Source organism: Aquila chrysaetos, chromosome 4 (assembly GCF_900496995.4).
Source record: "Aquila chrysaetos chrysaetos chromosome 4, bAquChr1.4, whole genome shotgun sequence".
Lineage (NCBI taxonomy): Eukaryota > Metazoa > Chordata > Aves > Accipitriformes > Accipitridae > Aquila > Aquila chrysaetos.
In genome coordinates this window covers 48702104-48706415 of record NC_044007.1, presented here as the reverse complement: position 1 = coordinate 48706415, position 4312 = coordinate 48702104, and positions in this window count along the sequence as shown.

Here is a 4312-nt window from a genome sequence, read left to right as displayed (position 1 = left end):
CTTTAATTACTTCTTTTTTTTTTTTCCACCGCCCCCCCCCCCTCCCCTCCACCTTTTGGGTAATGCCTGTCCCGGGCACGGCGCTGGGACGCCCTGCCCGCCCACCGCCGCGGCGAGGCGCTGGCCCTTCCCTCCCCGCCCCTCCACTCCACTCCCCGCCCCGCCCCGCCGCGGCGCCGGCTGTGCGCGGAGCAGCGCGGGGATGCGCCCGGGGAGGCTCATCCCCGCCCGTCCCGACCCCGTCCCCCCGCCGCGGTCCGCGGCCCGCGGCCGGCCTGCCCCGGTGAGCAGCTCCCGGGCGCGGCCCCCGCCCCGCCCCGCCGTCCCGCGCTGCGCGGGGAGCAACGCGCCGCAACGCGCGCAGCGACCGCGGGTCCCGTCGCGGCGGGGCGGTGTCAGCCCCCGGCCGCCATCGCGCACGCAGGCCCGGCCGGGTCGGGAGGCCGGTTGGAGGAGTGCGGGGGGGTTACCGCCGGCGAACCCTTCGGGTTTTTTCGGCCGAATTTATTTTTTTTTTTTTTTTTGCCGGGGGGGGGGGGGGTATTCTGCTTTGTTCCAGGGAGCGTGTGCTCACCTGCGTCTCCTCGGTTTCGGAGCGGCTTCAGATGAATAAAAGCAAAAATAAACGGAGAAACCTGGTTGCGCACATTGGAGGTGGGCTTTCTAAGGAAACACCCTGCAGTTGGAAAACCTTTCAGCCTGAGCGGGGAATGGTGTTTCTATTGCAAGGTAGTAGGTACAGGGATTTGTATTTCACGCTTTGCTTCAGAAATGGTTACCACTGATTTGTAACCTTTTTTATCTGCCGATCACAAAGCACGTCAAAAAGGAGATCAAGTGGATTGTTGGATACAGGTCAATATTAGTTTACGTTTAAATGCACAATTAAGAAGGAGAAATCCGAAAAAACCTTTCCTGTTTCTCACTATTTCAAGCTAATAAGGGGCATCAATGGCCTTGCTGCATCTGAAAGCGTGAGACATTCACTTCCTGAGGTCACCAATACTGTAGGCGGCAAGGAGGTAGGGAGAGGTGTAACCATCAGGCGGTTGCGGTGGGACGCTTGCACGTTTGTGCAGACACAGGAAACGCTGGAATGGCCAAAACCACGGCCATGCCCCCCACCCTCTAGAGGTGTGTGTCCTATGGATTGGTTACAACCGAGTGCATCCTGGGCTCAGTGTGCTGGGAAAGCGAGAGGTGCGTTGGAAGAGTTCCTTGGGCACAGGGCAGTGTGATAACCTGTGGTAACGTGTGTTAACCTGTGATAACATTTGCAGCTGTGTGCTGCAGTACCCCATGGCACGTTGGTGTTGCAGGCTGGCTTTGCTGATTGTCGCACCGTAAACGTACAACACTGCAGCAAACTCCATTGTACAGACTCGGTGGCAGCAGAGGGAAAACAGCTGCAATGTTTAATTTTTTCCTTTGAACTGGTAAAGCCTGATTTGTCTCAAGAAGCAACCTCGTACCCCTGGCCTTCGGTTAGCTTAACCTGGCGTGTCCCACCTCAGGTGTTCATGTAAGCACCCTGCGAGAGCCCACAGCCCCCAGCAGTCCCCTGCAGCCATACCGAACCCTTCACTTTGCCGTAGTGGGTTTCGCAGCTAGGTGGGAAGCACGGGGCCTAATTTCTAAATATTTTAATTCATTATGCTCCGTTCCAGTAATTGTGGACATGGAAAGGGAATGAATTTGTCTGAACCTGCAATAACTTCCAAACGTAATAACCCAGAATACTAACCTTGTGGTCAGAACTTCATTTTTTGAGCTTTTTAATTCTTTGTTTAGTGTCAGTGTGGGACAAACCCACAGCTGTCAGAATAGGTGCCTAGAGTCGGTTGACCCAGACAGTCTATTCCAAAGCCCTGATTAACAATCTTAAAACTCTGGCCTGGCTTTGTACCACTCGTGTTTTCCTCCCCCCACATGCCGTTCAGTGCTTGCAGTAACACACTGGACCCCTGCAGCGAACGTGAATCTCCTTCTGTGGTTGCGAGAAGCCTGCAGGAGTTCAAGGGGAAACTGGGCAAATACTGGCAGGAGAGATCCAGGCAGGAATAGCAACGGGATGGGGTCACGGTATCCTCAGCCCAGGGCTGCTGGAAGCGTCACAGCTGGCAGCCTTGTTCTTACTTTTCCTGTGCATCGGCTTACGGCCACAGCTGGAGAAGGCACGCTGGGCTGGATAGGCCGTTGGGTCTGACACGACATGGTTGGTCGCTCATGTGCTCCTGTGCTTCCCTGAGCTTCTCCCAGAAAATCTGGAGCCTTCCATAGTGTCGGTAGCATCAAAGTTGCTCTGCTGTTCAAAAATCCAGTTGGAAATTCCACCCGAGTGAGTAAATGCCTTTCCATCGCAGCACTTTTAGAGTCATTCATGCCTTCTTCATCACCAGGAAGCATTTGTGCAGCAGAGAGGTATTTGAAAATGGGCTGGCCTGCCCATCGGAAGAGTTCTGTTGTGTAACTGCAGTAAATCCCTGCCCTATTTGCTATGTATCCGTGAGCTTATGGACACATTTCAAGGCTTTCGTTTGATCGTGAGGAATTTCTCATAGCTGGAGCTCTGAATTAACTTTCTTCCTTCGCAGTGCTTTTGACCACGGGTGTGCATGGATATGCTTATATTTAAAGTTCCTGTGAGTGCCTTCTTAGGGCTAGAGCCAAGGAACAAGAACATGAGGGGAGAAGCAATCCTTCGTTTCATGCTACTTTAGGCACAGAGACCCTACAAATGTTCACAACAGAGTGACATGATTGCAGAGTGAATCTTCCAACAGTGTTAAGTCAAACTTTGATATCGTTATGCATCATAGACCTGGAAAAAAAAATTTAAAAAAAAAGTTACTTGCAATTTGGTTAGCTTGGACCACACTTAGTATATGGGATTATTAAAGTATAGGCTCAGTGAGCACATGAATACATATGAAATATTGGAGAAGAATTAGTGTGGCTGCTGTAGAGGAAAGTTATGTCTCACAACTCAACTGCAGTGTAATGCTGGACTCAATAAACGTGTTGCTAAGTTTCACCTTATCAGTGCAGGAGACTTTTTGAAAAGTTTGATAAAGCCCATCACCAGAAAAATCCTAGTGACAGTTGCAATAGGAGGAGAGGTATTACTGTGATCATAGGTGGTTTAAAAAGGGGAAAGGAAGACTTAGGGAAGTTCTGCTGTAGGGGAGGTTGACATCTGGAACCTGTCCATATATTCATAAAAGATGTGGGAAAGGAGATTAATAGTAACACAGTAACATTTGAGAATTAGTCATATTCATGACAGCCAAAATCTTAAGTATGACTACCCAAAGTTGCACAAGAATATTACCATATTGAGTGAACAGGTGATAAATTGGTAACTGAAATTTTAAATTAATGTAATAATGGAAAGATTAACTACAGTGGTAAGAACAGAATGACAGGGTCTAGCCTTGCCATTGCCTCGCTGAGAATAGATTTGGGAATAGTTCTCTGGGAATATATATCATGAGCTTAGTGACCAATGTCACTCAAAGAGAAATACAACAGCAGTAATTATTTGGAAAGAAACAACACAAACCTCTTTAATTTTATATATTCTTTGTAACAACAGATACCTTCATATATTAAAAACAGTTTGCAATTCTAGTAACCCATTTCATAAAAGGAATAGTAGAAGCAGAAACGGTACAAAAAAGCAACAAGAAAACATTGTGGTTAGGAAGACTAAGTGGAGCAGGATTCTTGAGCTTGGAAAAAAGTAGTGGTATGATAGAGGTCTACACAACTGGTAATGATACAGAGAAGATGAGTTGGGAAGGACTGCTTACTGTTTTTCATAATCCAAGTACCAGGATAATTAGACCATGGATGTTAAAAGCAGTGCCACATTTGGTTCAGAAAGTTATAAAATCCTTATTGTTGGAAGCTGGCAGGGTATATGATAGGAAGGAACATTCAATGTTTTCTGATTTCTACTCCTTTTCTCTAAAAATCAGCTACTTTCTGCTGCTGAGGGCAGCAGACGATTGAGCTAGAAGAGCAAACCAGTTCTTACTGCTTCCTTCGGTAGTTCAGAGCATTTTCCTGGCTGGCTGTGCTCAACTCCTCACAACACATGGAGCAATAGAACACCGACAAAGGATTGGGAAAACATGGAGGCAACTTTTGCCTGTGCAGCGCGATGGTGCAACCTATGCTAGTCAAGTAACTGAGAACCTCCAGCCAGATGTTTATGTTGGAAGCATGCTTGGATGTGAAATTTGCTTCCTTGGGAGGCCACCTCAGAAGACAGAGGCCCAGCACGTATTTTGGTCAGGGGTTTCTGTTA